The sequence below is a fragment of the Poecile atricapillus genome, chromosome 16 (genome assembly GCF_030490865.1).
Source record: "Poecile atricapillus isolate bPoeAtr1 chromosome 16, bPoeAtr1.hap1, whole genome shotgun sequence".
NCBI lineage: Eukaryota > Metazoa > Chordata > Aves > Passeriformes > Paridae > Poecile > Poecile atricapillus.
Window position 1 is genome coordinate 14,280,997 of NC_081264.1, and position 21,468 is coordinate 14,302,464.

Here is a 21,468-nt window from a genome sequence, read left to right on the forward strand (position 1 = left end):
GGCTTGCTCATTTGACGTTAAATGTCACCTGCAAGAACTTCACCCGCATCTGCTTTATGCTGCTACCTGTTGTTAGGCGACAACAAGGGCACATGTAGGAAATGCTTTTTCTTGCCGCGTTTTGCTAGACCGCTCTCTTCTGTGGTTCTTTAGTGCTTGCCAAACTGCTATGTGCTTGCTGCTTCTTCCATCTGAGAAGGAGCACAGCCTTCTGACAGCAGCTTTCAACTTGTCTAAGAAAGAGCTTGGCCATTTAGATGTGCTGCAAATCTGTGTGTGTGTAAGGTGCAGGTGCCAGCTCCTAACAAATGTGTTCTCCGGGTTCATTTTCTCCCTGCCAGACACATTGGAAATGTTTTCCTCTGGCATTCGCATCAAGAGTTGCAGATTGCTTAACTCAAGAGCTCAGAGAATGGAGCGGCAAGATGAGTTCCGCTTTCGTCATAAACAGTGTTCCAAAGCGCTTGGCACCGGGTACAACGAATCGTGTGTGCGGGATAGTGAGCATTCACGCCTAGTGCTGGCAATGCACGAGCACTGCCAAAAGGCAAAGGAAGGCGCTTAGCTTGCGGCTTGTGCGCAAAGCTTTCAGACTGCCAGAAGACCATAGCTGTTGTAAGCCGGCTTGCTCATTTGACGTTAGGTGTCACCTGCAAGAACTTCAGCCTCATCTGGTTTATGCTGCTACCTGTTGTTAGGCGACAACAAGGGCACATGTAGCAAATGCTTTTTCCTGTTTCATTTTGCTATGCCACGCTCTTCTGTGGCTCTTTAGTGCTTGCCAAACTGCTATGTGCGTGCTGTTGCTTCCATCTGAAAAGGAGCACAGCCTTCAGACAGCAGCTTTCAACTTGCCTAAGAAAAAGCTTGGCCATTTAAATGTGATGTAAATCTGTGTGTGTGTAAGGTGCAGGTGCCAGCTCCTGACAAAGGTTTTGTACAGTTTCGGTTTCTCCCTGCCAGACACATTGGAAATGTTTTCCTCTAGCATTCGCATCAAGAGTTGCAGATTGCTTAACTCAGGAGCTCTGAGAATGGAGCGGCAAGTTGTGTTCCGCTTTCATCATAAACAGTGCTCCAGAGCGCTTGGTAACGGGCAAAACGAATCGTGTGTGCGGGATAGTGAGCATTCACGCCTAGTGCTGGCAAGGCACGAGCACTGCCAAAAGGCAAAGGAAGGCGTTTAAGCATGCGGCTTGTGGGCAAAGCTTTAAGACTGCCAGAGGGCCGTAGCTGTGGTAAGCCGGCTTGCTCATTTGACATTAGCTGTCACCTGCAAGAACTTCAGCCGCATCTGGTTTATGCTGCTACCTGTTGTTAGGCGACAACAAGGGCACATGTAGCAAATGCTTTTTCTTGTTTCATTTTGCTAGACCACGCTCTTCTGTGGCTCTTTAGTGCTTGCCAAACTGCTATGTGCGTGTTGCTGCTTCCATCTGACAAGGAGCACAGCCTTCTGACAACAGCTTTCAACTTGCCTAAGAAAGAGCTTGGCCATTGAGATATGCTGCAAACCTGTGTGTGCGGAAGGGGCAGGTGCCAGCCTCTGACCAAGGTGTTCTCCCCCTTCAGTTTCTATTTGCCAGATGCATTGGAAATGTTTTCCTCTGGCATTCGCATCAAGAGTCGCAGATTGCTTAACTCAGGAGCTCTGAGAATGGAGCGGCAAGATGTGTTCCGCTTTCATCATAAACAGTGCTCCAGAGCGCTTAGCAACGGGCACAACGAATCGTGTGTGCGGGATAGTGAGCATTCACGCCTAGTGCTGGCAATGCACGAGCACTGCCAAAAGGCAAAGGAAGGCGCTTAGCATGCGGCTTGTGCGCAAAGCTTTCAGACTGCCGGAGGACCGTAGCTGTGGTAAGCCGGCTTGCTCATTTGACGTTAAATGTCACCTGCAAGAACTTCACCCGCATCTGCTTTATGCTGCTACCTGTTGTTAGGCGACAACAAGGGCACATGTAGGAAATGCTTTTTCTTGCCGCGTTTTGCTAGACCGCTCTCTTCTGTGGTTCTTTAGTGCTTGCCAAACTGCTATGTGCTTGCTGCTTCTTCCATCTGAGAAGGAGCACAGCCTTCTGACAGCAGCTTTCAACTTGTCTAAGAAAGAGCTTCGCCATTTAGATGTGATGCAAATCTGTGTGTGTGTAAGGTGCAGGTGCCAGCTCCTAACAAATGTGTTCTCCGGGTTCATTTTCTCCCTGCCAGACACATTGGAAATGTTTTCCTCTGGCATTCGCATCAAGAGTTGCAGATTGCTTAACTCAAGAGCTCAGAGAATGGAGCGGTAAGATGAGTTCCGCTTTCGTCATAAACAGTGTTCCAAAGCGCTTGGCACCGGGTACAACGAATCGTGTGTGCGGGATAGTGAGCATTCACGCCTAGTGCTGGCAATGCACGAGCACTGCCAAAAGGCAAAGGAAGGCGCTTAGCTTGCGGCTTGTGCGCAAAGCTTTCAGACTGCCAGAAGACCATAGCTGTTGTAAGCCGGCTTGCTCATTTGACGTTAGGTGTCACCTGCAAGAACTTCAGCCTCATCTGGTTTATGCTGCTACCTGTTGTTAGGCGACAACAAGGGCACATGTAGCAAATGCTTTTTCCTGTTTCATTTTGCTATGCCACGCTCTTCTGTGGCTCTTTAGTGCTTGCCAAACTGCTATGTGCGTGCTGTTGCTTCCATCTGAAAAGGAGCACAGCCTTCAGACAGCAGCTTTCAACTTGCCTAAGAAAAAGCTTGGCCATTTAAATGTGATGTAAATCTGTGTGTGTGTAAGGTGCAGGTGCCAGCTCCTGACAAAGGTTTTGTACAGTTTCGGTTTCTCCCTGCCAGACACATTGGAAATGTTTTCCTCTAGCATTCGCATCAAGAGTTGCAGATTGCTTAACTCAGGAGCTCTGAGAATGGAGCGGCAAGTTGTGTTCCGCTTTCATCATAAACAGTGCTCCAGAGCGCTTGGTAACGGGCAAAACGAATCGTGTGTGCGGGATAGTGAGCATTCACGCCTAGTGCTGGCAAGGCACGAGCACTGCCAAAAGGCAAAGGAAGGCGTTTAAGCATGCGGCTTGTGGGCAAAGCTTTAAGACTGCCAGAGGGCCGTAGCTGTGGTAAGCCGGCTTGCTCATTTGACATTAGCTGTCACCTGCAAGAACTTCAGCCGCATCTGGTTTATGCTGCTACCTGTTGTTAGGCGACAACAAGGGCACATGTAGCAAATGCTTTTTCTTGTTTCATTTTGCTAGACCACGCTCTTCTGTGGCTCTTTAGTGCTTGCCAAACTGCTATGTGCGTGTTGCTGCTTCCATCTGACAAGGAGCACAGCCTTCTGACAACAGCTTTCAACTTGCCTAAGAAAGAGCTTGGCCATTGAGATATGCTGCAAACCTGTGTGTGCGGAAGGGGCAGGTGCCAGCCTCTGACCAAGGTGTTCTCCCCCTTCAGTTTCTATTTGCCAGATGCATTGGAAATGTTTTCCTCTGGCATTCGCATCAAGAGTCGCAGATTGCTTAACTCAGGAGCTCTGAGAATGGAGCGGCAAGATGTGTTCCGCTTTCATCATAAACAGTGCTCCAGAGCGCTTAGCAACGGGCACAACGAATCGTGTGTGCGGGATAGTGAGCATTCACGCCTAGTGCTGGCAATGCACGAGCACTGCCAAAAGGCAAAGGAAGGCGCTTAGCTTGCGGCTTGTGCGCAATGCTTTCAGACTGCCAGAAGACCATAGCTGTTGTAAGCCGGCTTGCTCATTTGACGTTAGGTGTCACCTGCAAGAACTTCAGCCTCATCTGGTTTATGCTGTTTCCTGTTGTTAGGCGACAACAAGGGCACATGTAGCAAATGCTTTTTCCTGTTTCATTTTGCTATGCCACGCTCTTCTGTGGCTCTTTAGTGCTTGCCAAACTGCTATGTGCGTGCTGTTGCTTCCATCTGAAAAGGAGCACAGCCTTCAGACAGCAGCTTTCAACTTGCCTAAGAAAAAGCTTGGCCATTTAAATGTGATGTAAATCTGTGTGTGTGTAAGGTGCAGGTGCCAGCTCCTGACAAAGGTTTTGTACAGTTTCGGTTTCTCCCTGCCAGACACATTGGAAATGTTTTCCTCTGGCATTCGCATCAAGAGTTGCAGATTGCTTAACTCAGGAGCTCTGAGAATGGAGCGGCAAGTTGTGTTCCGCTTTCATCATAAACAGTGCTCCAGAGCGCTTGGTAACGGGCAAAACGAATCGTGTGTGCGGGATAGTGAGCATTCACGCCTAGTGCTGGCAATGCACGAGCACTGCCAAAAGGCAAAGGAAGGCGCTTAGCTTGCGGCTTGTGCGCAAAGCTTTAAGACTGCCAGAGGGCCGTAGCTGTGGTAAGCCGGCTTGCTCATTTGACATTAGCTGTCACCTGCAAGAACTTCAGCCGCATCTGGTTTATGCTGCTACCTGTTGTTAGGCGACAACAAGGGCACATGTAGGAAATGCTTTTTCTTGCCGCGTTTTGCTAGACCGCTCTCTTCTGTGGTTCTTTAGTGCTTGCCAAACTGCTATGTGCTTGCTGCTTCTTCCATCTGAGAAGGAGCACAGCCTTCTGACAGCAGCTTTCAACTTGTCTAAGAAAGAGCTTCGCCATTTAGATGTGATGCAAATCTGTGTGTGTGTAAGGTGCAGGTGCCAGCTCCTAACAAATGTGTTCTCCGGGTTCATTTTCTCCCTGCCAGACACATTGGAAATGTTTTCCTCTGGCATTCGCATCAAGAGTTGCAGATTGCTTAACTCAAGAGCTCAGAGAATGGAGCGGTAAGATGAGTTCCGCTTTCGTCATAAACAGTGTTCCAAAGCGCTTGGCACCGGGTACAACGAATCGTGTGTGTGGGATAGTGAGCATTCACGCCTAGTGCTGGCAATGCACGAGCACTGCCAAAAGGCAAAGGAAGGCGCTTAGCTTGCGGCTTGTGCGCAAAGCTTTCAGACTGCCAGAAGACCATAGCTGTTGTAAGCCGGCTTGCTCATTTGACGTTAGGTGTCACCTGCAAGAACTTCAGCCTCATCTGGTTTATGCTGCTACCTGTTGTTAGGCGACAACAAGGGCACATGTAGCAAATGCTTTTTCCTGTTTCATTTTGCTATGCCACGCTCTTCTGTGGCTCTTTAGTGCTTGCCAAACTGCTATGTGCGTGCTGTTGCTTCCATCTGAAAAGGAGCACAGCCTTCAGACAGCAGCTTTCAACTTGCCTAAGAAAAAGCTTGGCCATTTAAATGTGATGTAAATCTGTGTGTGTGTAAGGTGCAGGTGCCAGCTCCTGACAAAGGTTTTGTACAGTTTCGGTTTCTCCCTGCCAGACACATTGGAAATGTTTTCCTCTGGCATTCGCATCAAGAGTTGCAGATTGCTTAACTCAGGAGCTCTGAGAATGGAGCGGCAAGTTGTGTTCCGCTTTCATCATAAACAGTGCTCCAGAGCGCTTGGTAACGGGCACAACGAATCGTGCCTGCGGGATAGTGAGCATTCACGCCTAGTGCTGGCAAGGCACGAGCACTGCCAAAAGGCAAAGGAAGGCGCTTAGCTTGCGGCTTGTGCGCAAAGCTTTAAGACTGCCAGAGGGCCGTAGCTGTGGTAAGCCGGCTTGCTCATTTGACATTAGCTGTCACCTGCAAGAACTTCAGCCGCATCTGGTTTATGCTGCTACCTGTTGTTAGGCGACAACAAGGGCACATGTAGCAAATGCTTTTTCTTGTTTCATTTTGCTAGACCACGCTCTTCTGTGGCTCTTTAGTGCTTGCCAAACTGCTATGTGCGTGTTGCTGCTTCCATCTGACAAGGAGCACAGCCTTCTGACAACAGCTTTCAACTTGCCTAAGAAAGAGCTTGGCCATTGAGATATGCTGCAAACCTGTGTGTGCGGAAGGGGCAGGTGCCAGCCTCTGACCAAGGTGTTCTCCCCCTTCAGTTTCTATTTGCCAGATGCATTGGAAATGTTTTCCTCTGGCATTCGCATCAAGAGTCGCAGATTGCTTAACTCAGGAGCTCTGAGAATGGAGCGGCAAGATGTGTTCCGCTTTCATCATAAACAGTGCTCCAGAGCGCTTAGCAACGGGCACAACGAATCGTGTGTGCGGGATAGTGAGCATTCACGCCTAGTGCTGGCAATGCACGAGCACTGCCAAAAGGCAAAGGAAGGCGCTTAGCTTGCGGCTTGTGCGCAATGCTTTCAGACTGCCAGAAGACCATAGCTGTTGTAAGCCGGCTTGCTCATTTGACGTTAGGTGTCACCTGCAAGAACTTCAGCCTCATCTGGTTTATGCTGCTTCCTGTTGTTAGGCGACAACAAGGGCACATGTAGCAAATGCTTTTTCCTGTTTCATTTTGCTATGCCACGCTCTTCTGTGGCTCTTTAGTGCTTGCCAAACTGCTATGTGCGTGCTGTTGCTTCCATCTGAAAAGGAGCACAGCCTTCAGACAGCAGCTTTCAACTTGCCTAAGAAAAAGCTTGGCCATTTAAATGTGATGTAAATCTGTGTGTGTGTAAGGTGCAGGTGCCAGCTCCTGACAAAGGTTTTGTACAGTTTCGGTTTCTCCCTGCCAGACACATTGGAAATGTTTTCCTCTGGCATTCGCATCAAGAGTTGCAGATTGCTTAACTCAGGAGCTCTGAGAATGGAGCGGCAAGTTGTGTTCCGCTTTCATCATAAACAGTGCTCCAGAGCGCTTGGTAACGGGCAAAACGAATCGTGTCTGCGGGATAGTGAGCATTCACGCCTAGTGCTGGCAATGCATGAGCACTGCCAAAAGGCAAAGGAAGGCGCTTAGCTTGCGGCTTGTGCGCAAAGCTTTAAGACTGCCAGAGGGCCGTAGCTGTGGTAAGCCGGCTTGCTCATTTGACATTAGCTGTCACCTGCAAGAACTTCAGCCGCATCTGGTTTATGCTGCTACCTGTTGTTAGGCGACAACAAGGGCACATGTAGCAAATGCTTTTTCTTGTTTCATTTTGCTAGACCATGCTCTTCTGTGGTTCTTTAGTGCTTGCCAAACTCCTATGTGCGTGTTGCTGCTTCCATCTGACAAGGAGCACAGCCTTCTGACAACAGCTTTCAACTTGCCTAAGAAAGAGCTTGGCCATTGAGATATGCTGCAAACCTGTGTGTGCGGAAGGGGCAGGTGCCAGCCTCTGACCAAGGTGTTCTCCCCCTTCAGTTTCTATTTGCCAGATGCATTGGAAATGTTTTCCTCTGGCATTCGCATCAAGAGTCGCAGATTGCTTAACTCAGGAGCTCTGAGAATGGAGCGGCAAGATGTGTTCCGCTTTCATCATAAACAGTGCTCCAGAGCGCTTAGCAACGGGCACAACGAATCGTGTGTGCGGGATAGTGAGCATTCACGCCTAGTGCTGGCAATGCACGAGCACTGCCAAAAGGCAAAGGAAGGCGCTTAGCATGCGGCTTGTGCGCAAAGCTTTCAGACTGCCGGAGGACCGTAGCTGTGGTAAGCCGGCTTGCTCATTTGACGTTAAATGTCACCTGCAAGAACTTCACCCGCATCTGCTTTATGCTGCTACCTGTTGTTAGGCGACAACAAGGGCACATGTAGGAAATGCTTTTTCTTGCCGCGTTTTGCTAGACCGCTCTCTTCTGTGGTTCTTTAGTGCTTGCCAAACTGCTATGTGCTTGCTGCTTCTTCCATCTGAGAAGGAGCACAGCCTTCTGACAGCAGCTTTCAACTTGTCTAAGAAAGAGCTTCGCCATTTAGATGTGATGCAAATCTGTGTGTGTGTAAGGTGCAGGTGCCAGCTCCTAACAAATGTGTTCTCCGGGTTCATTTTCTCCCTGCCAGACACATTGGAAATGTTTTCCTCTGGCATTCGCATCAAGAGTTGCAGATTGCTTAACTCAAGAGCTCAGAGAATGGAGCGGTAAGATGAGTTCCGCTTTCGTCATAAACAGTGTTCCAAAGCGCTTGGCACCGGGTACAACGAATCGTGTGTGCGGGATAGTGAGCATTCACGCCTAGTGCTGGCAATGCACGAGCACTGCCAAAAGGCAAAGGAAGGCGCTTAGCTTGCGGCTTGTGCGCAAAGCTTTCAGACTGCCAGAAGACCATAGCTGTTGTAAGCCGGCTTGCTCATTTGACGTTAGGTGTCACCTGCAAGAACTTCAGCCTCATCTGGTTTATGCTGCTACCTGTTGTTAGGCGACAACAAGGGCACATGTAGCAAATGCTTTTTCCTGTTTCATTTTGCTATGCCACGCTCTTCTGTGGCTCTTTAGTGCTTGCCAAACTGCTATGTGCGTGCTGTTGCTTCCATCTGAAAAGGAGCACAGCCTTCAGACAGCAGCTTTCAACTTGCCTAAGAAAAAGCTTGGCCATTTAAATGTGATGTAAATCTGTGTGTGTGTAAGGTGCAGGTGCCAGCTCCTGACAAAGGTTTTGTACAGTTTCGGTTTCTCCCTGCCAGACACATTGGAAATGTTTTCCTCTGGCATTCGCATCAAGAGTTGCAGATTGCTTAACTCAGGAGCTCTGAGAATGGAGCGGCAAGTTGTGTTCCGCTTTCATCATAAACAGTGCTCCAGAGCGCTTGGTAACGGGCAAAACGAATCGTGTGTGCGGGATAGTGAGCATTCACGCCTAGTGCTGGCAATGCACGAGCACTGCCAAAAGGCAAAGGAAGGCGCTTAGCTTGCGGCTTGTGCGCAAAGCTTTAAGACTGCCAGAGGGCCGTAGCTGTGGTAAGCCGGCTTGCTCATTTGACATTAGCTGTCACCTGCAAGAACTTCAGCCGCATCTGGTTTATGCTGCTACCTGTTGTTAGGCGACAACAAGGGCACATGTAGCAAATGCTTTTTCTTGTTTCATTTTGCTAGACCACGCTCTTCTGTGGTTCTTTAGTGCTTGCCAAACTCCTATGTGCGTGTTGCTGCTTCCATCTGACAAGGAGCACAGCCTTCTGACAACAGCTTTCAACTTGCCTAAGAAAGAGCTTGGCCATTGAGATATGCTGCAAACCTGTGTGTGCGGAAGGGGCAGGTGCCAGCCTCTGACCAAGGTGTTCTCCCCCTTCAGTTTCTATTTGCCAGATGCATTGGAAATGTTTTCCTCTGGCATTCGCATCAAGAGTCGCAGATTGCTTAACTCAGGAGCTCTGAGAATGGAGCGGCAAGATGTGTTCCGCTTTCATCATAAACAGTGCTCCAGAGCGCTTAGCAACGGGCACAACGAATCGTGTGTGCGGGATAGTGAGCATTCACGCCTAGTGCTGGCAATGCACGAGCACTGCCAAAAGGCAAAGGAAGGCGCTTAGCATGCGGCTTGTGCGCAAAGCTTTCAGACTGCCGGAGGACCGTAGCTGTGGTAAGCCGGCTTGCTCATTTGACGTTAAATGTCACCTGCAAGAACTTCACCCGCATCTGCTTTATGCTGCTACCTGTTGTTAGGCGACAACAAGGGCACATGTAGGAAATGCTTTTTCTTGCCGCGTTTTGCTAGACCGCTCTCTTCTGTGGTTCTTTAGTGCTTGCCAAACTGCTATGTGCTTGCTGCTTCTTCCATCTGAGAAGGAGCACAGCCTTCTGACAGCAGCTTTCAACTTGTCTAAGAAAGAGCTTGGCCATTTAGATGTGCTGCAAATCTGTGTGTGTGTAAGGTGCAGGTGCCAGCTCCTAACAAATGTGTTCTCCGGGTTCATTTTCTCCCTGCCAGACACATTGGAAATGTTTTCCTCTGGCATTCGCATCAAGAGTTGCAGATTGCTTAACTCAAGAGCTCAGAGAATGGAGCGGCAAGATGAGTTCCGCTTTCGTCATAAACAGTGTTCCAAAGCGCTTGGCACCGGGTACAACGAATCGTGTGTGCGGGATAGTGAGCATTCACGCCTAGTGCTGGCAATGCACGAGCACTGCCAAAAGGCAAAGGAAGGCGCTTAGCTTGCGGCTTGTGCGCAAAGCTTTCAGACTGCCAGAAGACCATAGCTGTTGTAAGCCGGCTTGCTCATTTGACGTTAGGTGTCACCTGCAAGAACTTCAGCCTCATCTGGTTTATGCTGCTACCTGTTGTTAGGCGACAACAAGGGCACATGTAGCAAATGCTTTTTCCTGTTTCATTTTGCTATGCCACGCTCTTCTGTGGCTCTTTAGTGCTTGCCAAACTGCTATGTGCGTGCTGTTGCTTCCATCTGAAAAGGAGCACAGCCTTCAGACAGCAGCTTTCAACTTGCCTAAGAAAAAGCTTGGCCATTTAAATGTGATGTAAATCTGTGTGTGTGTAAGGTGCAGGTGCCAGCTCCTGACAAAGGTTTTGTACAGTTTCGGTTTCTCCCTGCCAGACACATTGGAAATGTTTTCCTCTAGCATTCGCATCAAGAGTTGCAGATTGCTTAACTCAGGAGCTCTGAGAATGGAGCGGCAAGTTGTGTTCCGCTTTCATCATAAACAGTGCTCCAGAGCGCTTGGTAACGGGCAAAACGAATCGTGTCTGCGGGATAGTGAGCATTCACGCCTAGTGCTGGCAAGGCACGAGCACTGCCAAAAGGCAAAGGAAGGCGTTTAAGCATGCGGCTTGTGGGCAAAGCTTTAAGACTGCCAGAGGGCCGTAGCTGTGGTAAGCCGGCTTGCTCATTTGACATTAGCTGTCACCTGCAAGAACTTCAGCCGCATCTGGTTTATGCTGCTACCTGTTGTTAGGCGACAACAAGGGCACATGTAGCAAATGCTTTTTCTTGTTTCATTTTGCTAGACCACGCTCTTCTGTGGCTCTTTAGTGCTTGCCAAACTGCTATGTGCGTGTTGCTGCTTCCATCTGACAAGGAGCACAGCCTTCTGACAACAGCTTTCAACTTGCCTAAGAAAGAGCTTGGCCATTGAGATATGCTGCAAACCTGTGTGTGCGGAAGGGGCAGGTGCCAGCCTCTGACCAAGGTGTTCTCCCCCTTCAGTTTCTATTTGCCAGATGCATTGGAAATATTTTCCTCTGGCATTCGCATCAAGAGTCGCAGATTGCTTAACTCAGGAGCTCTGAGAATGGAGCGGCAAGATGTGTTCCGCTTTCATCATAAACAGTGCTCCAGAGCGCTTAGCAACGGGCACAACGAATCGTGTGTGCGGGATAGTGAGCATTCACGCCTAGTGCTGGCAATGCACGAGCACTGCCAAAAGGCAAAGGAAGGCGCTTAGCATGCGGCTTGTGCGCAAAGCTTTCAGACTGCCGGAGGACCGTAGCTGTGGTAAGCCGGCTTGCTCATTTGACGTTAAATGTCACCTGCAAGAACTTCACCCGCATCTGCTTTATGCTGCTACCTGTTGTTAGGCGACAACAAGGGCACATGTAGGAAATGCTTTTTCTTGCCGCGTTTTGCTAGACCGCTCTCTTCTGTGGTTCTTTAGTGCTTGCCAAACTGCTATGTGCTTGCTGCTTCTTCCATCTGAGAAGGAGCACAGCCTTCTGACAGCAGCTTTCAACTTGTCTAAGAAAGAGCTTGGCCATTTAGATGTGCTGCAAATCTGTGTGTGTGTAAGGTGCAGGTGCCAGCTCCTAACAAATGTGTTCTCCGGGTTCATTTTCTCCCTGCCAGACACATTGGAAATGTTTTCCTCTGGCATTCGCATCAAGAGTTGCAGATTGCTTAACTCAAGAGCTCAGAGAATGGAGCGGCAAGATGAGTTCCGCTTTCGTCATAAACAGTGTTCCAAAGCGCTTGGCACCGGGTACAACGAATCGTGTGTGCGGGATAGTGAGCATTCACGCCTAGTGCTGGCAATGCACGAGCACTGCCAAAAGGCAAAGGAAGGCGCTTAGCTTGCGGCTTGTGCGCAAAGCTTTCAGACTGCCAGAAGACCATAGCTGTTGTAAGCCGGCTTGCTCATTTGACGTTAGGTGTCACCTGCAAGAACTTCAGCCTCATCTGGTTTATGCTGCTACCTGTTGTTAGGCGACAACAAGGGCACATGTAGCAAATGCTTTTTCCTGTTTCATTTTGCTATGCCACGCTCTTCTGTGGCTCTTTAGTGCTTGCCAAACTGCTATGTGCGTGCTGTTGCTTCCATCTGAAAAGGAGCACAGCCTTCAGACAGCAGCTTTCAACTTGCCTAAGAAAAAGCTTGGCCATTTAAATGTGATGTAAATCTGTGTGTGTGTAAGGTGCAGGTGCCAGCTCCTGACAAAGGTTTTGTACAGTTTCGGTTTCTCCCTGCCAGACACATTGGAAATGTTTTCCTCTAGCATTCGCATCAAGAGTTGCAGATTGCTTAACTCAGGAGCTCTGAGAATGGAGCGGCAAGTTGTGTTCCGCTTTCATCATAAACAGTGCTCCAGAGCGCTTGGTAACGGGCAAAACGAATCGTGTGTGCGGGATAGTGAGCATTCACGCCTAGTGCTGGCAAGGCACGAGCACTGCCAAAAGGCAAAGGAAGGCGTTTAAGCATGCGGCTTGTGGGCAAAGCTTTAAGACTGCCAGAGGGCCGTAGCTGTGGTAAGCCGGCTTGCTCATTTGACATTAGCTGTCACCTGCAAGAACTTCAGCCGCATCTGGTTTATGCTGCTACCTGTTGTTAGGCGACAACAAGGGCACATGTAGCAAATGCTTTTTCTTGTTTCATTTTGCTAGACCACGCTCTTCTGTGGTTCTTTAGTGCTTGCCAAACTGCTATGTGCGTGTTGCTGCTTCCATCTGACAAGGAGCACAGCCTTCTGACAACAGCTTTCAACTTGCCTAAGAAAGAGCTTGGCCATTGAGATATGCTGCAAACCTGTGTGTGCGGAAGGGGCAGGTGCCAGCCTCTGACCAAGGTGTTCTCCCCCTTCAGTTTCTATTTGCCAGATGCATTGGAAATGTTTTCCTCTGGCATTCGCATCAAGAGTCGCAGATTGCTTAACTCAGGAGCTCTGAGAATGGAGCGGCAAGATGTGTTCCGCTTTCATCATAAACAGTGCTCCAGAGCGCTTAGCAACGGGCACAACGAATCGTGTGTGCGGGATAGTGAGCATTCACGCCTAGTGCTGGCAATGCACGAGCACTGCCAAAAGGCAAAGGAAGGCGCTTAGCATGCGGCTTGTGCGCAAAGCTTTCAGACTGCCGGAGGACCGTAGCTGTGGTAAGCCGGCTTGCTCATTTGACGTTAAATGTCACCTGCAAGAACTTCACCCGCATCTGCTTTATGCTGCTACCTGTTGTTAGGCGACAACAAGGGCACATGTAGGAAATGCTTTTTCTTGCCGCGTTTTGCTAGACCGCTCTCTTCTGTGGTTCTTTAGTGCTTGCCAAACTGCTATGTGCTTGCTGCTTCTTCCATCTGAGAAGGAGCACAGCCTTCTGACAGCAGCTTTCAACTTGTCTAAGAAAGAGCTTGGCCATTTAGATGTGCTGCAAATCTGTGTGTGTGTAAGGTGCAGGTGCCAGCTCCTAACAAATGTGTTCTCCGGGTTCATTTTCTCCCTGCCAGACACATTGGAAATGTTTTCCTCTGGCATTCGAATCAAGAGTTGCAGATTGCTTAACTCAAGAGCTCAGAGAATGGAGCGGCAAGATGAGTTCCGCTTTCGTCATAAACAGTGTTCCAAAGCGCTTGGCACCGGGTACAACGAATCGTGTGTGCGGGATAGTGAGCATTCACGCCTAGTGCTGGCAATGCACGAGCACTGCCAAAAGGCAAAGGAAGGCGCTTAGCTTGCGGCTTGTGCGCAAAGCTTTCAGACTGCCAGAAGACCATAGCTGTTGTAAGCCGGCTTGCTCATTTGACGTTAGGTGTCACCTGCAAGAACTTCAGCCTCATCTGGTTTATGCTGCTACCTGTTGTTAGGCGACAACAAGGGCACATGTAGCAAATGCTTTTTCCTGTTTCATTTTGCTATGCCACGCTCTTCTGTGGCTCTTTAGTGCTTGCCAAACTGCTATGTGCGTGCTGTTGCTTCCATCTGAAAAGGAGCACAGCCTTCAGACAGCAGCTTTCAACTTGCCTAAGAAAAAGCTTGGCCATTTAAATGTGATGTAAATCTGTGTGTGTGTAAGGTGCAGGTGCCAGCTCCTGACAAAGGTTTTGTACAGTTTCGGTTTCTCCCTGCCAGACACATTGGAAATGTTTTCCTCTAGCATTCGCATCAAGAGTTGCAGATTGCTTAACTCAGGAGCTCTGAGAATGGAGCGGCAAGTTGTGTTCCGCTTTCATCATAAACAGTGCTCCAGAGCGCTTGGTAACGGGCAAAACGAATCGTGTGTGCGGGATAGTGAGCATTCACGCCTAGTGCTGGCAAGGCACGAGCACTGCCAAAAGGCAAAGGAAGGCATTTAAGCATGCGGCTTGTGGGCAAAGCTTTAAGACTGCCAGAGGGCCGTAGCTGTGGTAAGCCGGCTTGCTCATTTGACATTAGCTGTCACCTGCAAGAACTTCAGCCGCATCTGGTTTATGCTGCTACCTGTTGTTAGGCGACAACAAGGGCACATGTAGCAAATGCTTTTTCTTGTTTCATTTTGCTAGACCACGCTCTTCTGTGGCTCTTTAGTGCTTGCCAAACTGCTATGTGCGTGTTGCTGCTTCCATCTGACAAGGAGCACAGCCTTCTGACAACAGCTTTCAACTTGCCTAAGAAAGAGCTTGGCCATTGAGATATGCTGCAAACCTGTGTGTGCGGAAGGGGCAGGTGCCAGCCTCTGACCAAGGTGTTCTCCCCCTTCAGTTTCTATTTGCCAGATGCATTGGAAATGTTTTCCTCTGGCATTCGCATCAAGAGTCGCAGATTGCTTAACTCAGGAGCTCTGAGAATGGAGCGGCAAGATGTGTTCCGCTTTCATCATAAACAGTGCTCCAGAGCGCTTAGCAACGGGCACAACGAATCGTGTGTGCGGGATAGTGAGCATTCACGCCTAGTGCTGGCAATGCACGAGCACTGCCAAAAGGCAAAAGAAGGCGCTTAGCATGCGGCTTGTGCGCAAAGCTTTCAGACTGCCGGAGGACCGTAGCTGTGGTAAGCCGGCTTGCTCATTTGACGTTAGGTGTCACCTGCAAGAACTTCAGCCTCATCTGGTTTATGCTGCTACCTGTTGTTAGGCGACAACAAGGGCACATGTAGCAAATGCTTTTTCCTGTTTCATTTTGCTATGCCACGCTCTTCTGTGGCTCTTTAGTGCTTGCCAAACTGCTATGTGCGTGCTGTTGCTTCCATCTGAAAAGGAGCACAGCCTTCAGACAGCAGCTTTCAACTTGCCTAAGAAAAAGCTTGGCCATTTAAATGTGATGTAAATCTGTGTGTGTGTAAGGTGCAGGTGCCAGCTCCTGACAAAGGTTTTGTACAGTTTCGGTTTCTCCCTGCCAGACACATTGGAAATGTTTTCCTCTGGCATTCGCATCAAGAGTTGCAGATTGCTTAACTCAGGAGCTCTGAGAATGGAGCGGCAAGTTGTGTTCCGCTTTCATCATAAACAGTGCTCCAGAGCGCTTGGTAACGGGCAAAACGAATCGTGTCTGCGGGATAGTGAGCATTCACGCCTAGTGCTGGCAAGGCACGAGCACTGCCAAAAGGCAAAGGAAGGCGTTTAAGCATGCGGCTTGTGGGCAAAGCTTTAAGACTGCCAGAGGGCCGTAGCTGTGGTAAGCCGGCTTGCTCATTTGACATTAGCTGTCACCTGCAAGAACTTCAGCCGCATCTGGTTTATGCTGCTACCTGTTGTTAGGCGACAACAAGGGCACATGTAGCAAATGCTTTTTCTTGTTTCATTTTGCTAGACCACGCTCTTCTGTGGCTCTTTAGTGCTTGCCAAACTGCTATGTGCGTGTTGCTGCTTCCATCTGACAAGGAGCACAGCCTTCTGACAACAGCTTTCAACTTGCCTAAGAAAGAGCTTGGCCATTGAGATATGCTGCAAACCTGTGTGTGCGGAAGGGGCAGGTGCCAGCCTCTGACCAAGGTGTTCTCCCCCTTCAGTTTCTATTTGCCAGATGCATTGGAAATGTTTTCCTCTGGCATTCGCATCAAGAGTCGCAGATTGCTTAACTCAGGAGCTCTGAGAATGGAGCGGCAAGATGTGTTCCGCTTTCATCATAAACAGTGCTCCAGAGCGCTTAGCAACGGGCACAACGAATCGTGTGTGCGGGATAGTGAGCATTCACGCCTAGTGCTGGCAATGCACGAGCACTGCCAAAAGGCAAAGGAAGGCGCTTAGCATGCGGCTTGTGCGCAAAGCTTTCAGACTGCCGGAGGACCGTAGCTGTGGTAAGCCGGCTTGCTCATTTGACGTTAAATGTCACCTGCAAGAACTTCACCCGCATCTGCTTTATGCTGCTACCTGTTGTTAGGCGACAACAAGGGCACATGTAGGAAATGCTTTTTCTTGCCGCGTTTTGCTAGACCGCTCTCTTCTGTGGTTCTTTAGTGCTTGCCAAACTGCTATGTGCTTGCTGCTTCTTCCATCTGAGAAGGAGCACAGCCTTCTGACAGCAGCTTTCAACTTGTCTAAGAAAGAGCTTGGCCATTTAGATGTGCTGCAAATCTGTGTGTGTGTAAGGTGCAGGTGCCAGCTCCTAACAAATGTGTTCTCCGGGTTCATTTTCTCCCTGCCAGACACATTGGAAATGTTTTCCTCTGGCATTCGCATCAAGAGTTGCAGATTGCTTAACTCAAGAGCTCAGAGAATGGAGCGGCAAGATGAGTTCCGCTTTCGTCATAAACAGTGTTCCAAAGCGCTTGGCACCGGGTACAACGAATCGTGTGTGCGGGATAGTGAGCATTCACGCCTAGTGCTGGCAATGCACGAGCACTGCCAAAAGGCAAAGGAAGGCGCTTAGCTTGCGGCTTGTGCGCAAAGCTTTCAGACTGCCAGAAGACCATAGCTGTTGTAAGCCGGCTTGCTCATTTGACGTTAGGTGTCACCTGCAAGAACTTCAGCCTCATCTGGTTTATGCTGCTACCTGTTGTTAGGCGACAACAAGGGCACATGTAGCAAATGCTTTTTCCTGTTTCATTTTGCTATGCCACGCTCTTCTGTGGCTCTTTAGTGCTTGCCAAACTGCTATGTGCGTGCTGTTGCTTCCATCTGAAAAGGAGCACAGCCTTCAGACAGCAGCTTTCAACTTGCCTAAGAAAAAGCTTGGCCATTTAAATGTGATGTAAATCTGTGTGTGTGTAAGGTGCAGGTGCCAGCTCCTGACAAAGGTTTTGTACAGTTTCGGTTTCTCCCTGCCAGACACATTGGAAATGTTTTCCTCTGGCATTCGCATCAAGAGTTGCAGATTGCTTAACTCAGGAGCTCTGAGAATGGAGCGGCAAGTTGTGTTCCGCTTTCATCATAAACAGTGCTCCAGAGCGCTTGGTAACGGGCAAAACGAATCGTGTCTGCGGGATAGTGAGCATTCACGCCTAGTGCTGGCAATGCACGAGCACTGCCAAAAGGCAAAGGAAGGCGCTTAGCTTGCGGCTTGTGCGCAAAGCTTTAAGACTGCCAGAGGGCCGTAGCTGTGGTAAGCCGGCTTGCTCATTTGACGTTAAATGTCACCTGCAAGAACTTCAGCCTCATCTGGTTTATGCTGCTACCTGTTGTTAGGCGACAACAAGGGCACATGTAGCAAATGCTTTTTCTTGTTTCATTTTGCTAGACCACGCTCTTCTGTGGTTCTTTAGTGCTTGCCAAACTCCTATGTGCGTGTTGCTGCTTCCATCTGACAAGGAGCACAGCCTTCTGACAACAGCTTTCAACTTGCCTAAGAAAGAGCTTGGCCATTGAGATATGCTGCAAACCTGTGTGTGCGGAAGGGGCAGGTGCCAGCCTCTGACCAAGGTGTTCTCCCCCTTCAGTTTCTATTTGCCAGATGCATTGGAAATGTTTTCCTCTGGCATTCGCATCAAGAGTCGCAGATTGCTTAACTCAGGAGCTCTGAGAATGGAGCGGCAAGATGTGTTCCGCTTTCATCATAAACAGTGCTCCAGAGCGCTTAGCAACGGGCACAACGAATCGTGTGTGCGGGATAGTGAGCATTCACGCCTAGTGCTGGCAATGCACGAGCACTGCCAAAAGGCAAAGGAAGGCGCTTAGCATGCGGCTTGTGCGCAAAGCTTTCAGACTGCCGGAGGACCGTAGCTGTGGTAAGCCGGCTTGCTCATTTGACGTTAAATGTCACCTGCAAGAACTTCACCCGCATCTGCTTTATGCTGCTACCTGTTGTTAGGCGACAACAAGGGCACATGTAGGAAATGCTTTTTCTTGCCGCGTTTTGCTAGACCGCTCTCTTCTGTGGTTCTTTAGTGCTTGCCAAACTGCTATGTGCTTGCTGCTTCTTCCATCTGAGAAGGAGCACAGCCTTCTGACAGCAGCTTTCAACTTGTCTAAGAAAGAGCTTGGCCATTTAGATGTGCTGCAAATCTGTGTGTGTGTAAGGTGCAGGTGCCAGCTCCTAACAAATGTGTTCTCCGGGTTCATTTTCTCCCTGCCAGACACATTGGAAATGTTTTCCTCTGGCATTCGCATCAAGAGTTGCAGATTGCTTAACTCAAGAGCTCAGAGAATGGAGCGGCAAGATGAGTTCCGCTTTCGTCATAAACAGTGTTCCAAAGCGCTTGGCACCGGGTACAACGAATCGTGTGTGCGGGATAGTGAGCATTCACGCCTAGTGCTGGCAATGCACGAGCACTGCCAAAAGGCAAAGGAAGGCGCTTAGCTTGCGGCTTGTGCGCAAAGCTTTCAGACTGCCAGAAGACCATAGCTGTTGTAAGCCGGCTTGCTCATTTGACGTTAGGTGTCACCTGCAAGAACTTCAGCCTCATCTGGTTTATGCTGCTACCTGTTGTTAGGCGACAACAAGGGCACATGTAGCAAATGCTTTTTCCTGTTTCATTTTGCTATGCCACGCTCTTCTGTGGCTCTTTAGTGCTTGCCAAACTGCTATGTGCGTGCTGTTGCTTCCATCTGAAAAGGAGCACAGCCTTCAGACAGCAGCTTTCAACTTGCCTAAGAAAAAGCTTGGCCATTTAAATGTGATGTAAATCTGTGTGTGTGTAAGGTGCAGGTGCCAGCTCCTGACAAAGGTTTTGTACAGTTTCGGTTTCTCCCTGCCAGACACATTGGAAATGTTTTCCTCTGGCATTCGCATCAAGAGTTGCAGATTGCTTAACTCAGGAGCTCTGAGAATGGAGCGGCAAGTTGTGTTCCGCTTTCATCATAAACAGTGCTCCAGAGCGCTTGGTAACGGGCAAAACGAATCGTGTCTGCGGGATAGTGAGCATTCACGCCTAGTGCTGGCAAGGCACGAGCACTGCCAAAAGGCAAAGGAAGGCATTTAAGCATGCGGCTTGTGGGCAAAGCTTTAAGACTGCCAGAGGGCCGTAGCTGTGGTAAGCCGGCTTGCTCATTTGACATTAGCTGTCACCTGCAAGAACTTCAGCCGCATCTGGTTTATGCTGCTACCTGTTGTTAGGCGACAACAAGGGCACATGTAGCAAATGCTTTTTCTTGTTTCATTTTGCTAGACCACGCTCTTCTGTGGTTCTTTAGTGCTTGCCAAACTCCTATGTGCGTGTTGCTGCTTCCATCTGACAAGGAGCACAGCCTTCTGACAACAGCTTTCAACTTGCCTAAGAAAGAGCTTGGCCATTGAGATATGCTGCAAACCTGTGTGTGCGGAAGGGGCAGGTGCCAGCCTCTGACCAAGGTGTTCTCCCCCTTCAGTTTCTATTTGCCAGATGCATTGGAAATGTTTTCCTCTGGCATTCGCATCAAGAGTCGCAGATTGCTTAACTCAGGAGCTCTGAGAATGGAGCGGCAAGATGTGTTCCGCTTTCATCATAAACAGTGCTCCAGAGCGCTTAGCAACGGGCACAACGAATCGTGTGTGCGGGATAGTGAGCATTCACGCCTAGTGCTGGCAATGCACGAGCACTGCCAAAAGGCAAAGGAAGGCGCTTAGCATGCGGCTTGTGCGCAAAGCTTTCAGACTGCCGGAGGACCGTAGCTGTGGTAAGCCGGCTTGCTCATTTGACGTTAAATGTCACCTGCAAGAACTTCACCCGCATCTGCTTTATGCTGCTACCTGTTGTTAGGCGACAACAAGGGCACATGTAGGAAATGCTTTTTCTTGCCGCGTTTTGCTAGACCGCTCTCTTCTGTGGTTCTTTAGTGCTTGCCAAACTGCTATGTGCTTGCTGCTTCTTCCATCTGAGAAGGAGCACAGCCTTCTGACAGCAGCTTTCAACTTGTCTAAGAAAGAGCTTGGCCATTTAGATGTGCTGCAAATCTGTGTGTGTGTAAGGTGCAGGTGCCAGCTCCTAACAAATGTGTTCTCCGGGTTCATTTTCTCCCTGCCAGACACATTGGAAATGTTTTCCTCTGGCATTCGCATCAAGAGTTGCAGATTGCTTAACTCAAGAGCTCAGAGAATGGAGCGGCAAGATGAGTTCCGCTTTCGTCATAAACAGTGTTCCAAAGCGCTTGGCACCGGGTACAACGAATCGTGTGTGCGGGATAGTGAGCATTCACGCCTAGTGCTGGCAATGCACGAGCACTGCCAAAAGGCAAAGGAAGGCGCTTAGCTTGCGGCTTGTGCGCAAAGCTTTCAGACTGCCAGAAGACCATAGCTGTTGTAAGCCGGCTTGCTCATTTGACGTTAGGTGTCACCTGCAAGAACTTCAGCCTCATCTGGTTTATGCTGCTACCTGTTGTTAGGCGACAACAAGGGCACATGTAGCAAATGCTTTTTCCTGTTTCATTTTGCTATGCCACGCTCTTCTGTGGCTCTTTAGTGCTTGCCAAACTGCTATGTGCGTGCTGTTGCTTCCATCTGAAAAGGAGCACAGCCTTCAGACAGCAGCTTTCAACTTGCCTAAGAAAAAGCTTGGCCATTTAAATGTGATGTAAATCTGTGTGTGTGTAAGGTGCAGGTGCCAGCTCCTGACAAAGGTTTTGTACAGTTTCGGTTTCTCCCTGCCAGACACATTGGAAATGTTTTCCTCTAGCATTCGCATCAAGAGTTGCAGATTGCTTAACTCAGGAGCTCTGAGAATGGAGCGGCAAGTTGTGTTCCGCTTTCATCATAAACAGTGCTCCAGAGCGCTTGGTAACGGGCAAAACGAATCGTGTGTGCGGGATAGTGAGCATTCACGCCTAGTGCTGGCAAGGCACGAGCACTGCCAAAAGGCAAAGGAAGGCATTTAAGCATGCGGCTTGTGGGCAAAGCTTTAAGACTGCCAGAGGGCCGTAGCTGTGGTAAGCCGGCTTGCTCATTTGACATTAGCTGTCACCTGCAAGAACTTCAGCCGCATCTGGTTTATGCTGCTACCTGTTGTTAGGCGACAACAAGGGCACATGTAGCAAATGCTTTTTCTTGTTTCATTTTGCTAGACCACGCTCTTCTGTGGCTCTTTAGTGCTTGCCAAACTGCTATGTGCGTGTTGCTGCTTCCATCTGACAAGGAGCACAGCCTTCTGACAACAGCTTTCAACTTGCCTAAGAAAGAGCTTGGCCATTGAGATATGCTGCAAACCTGTGTGTGCGGAAGGGGCAGGTGCCAGCCTCTGACCAAGGT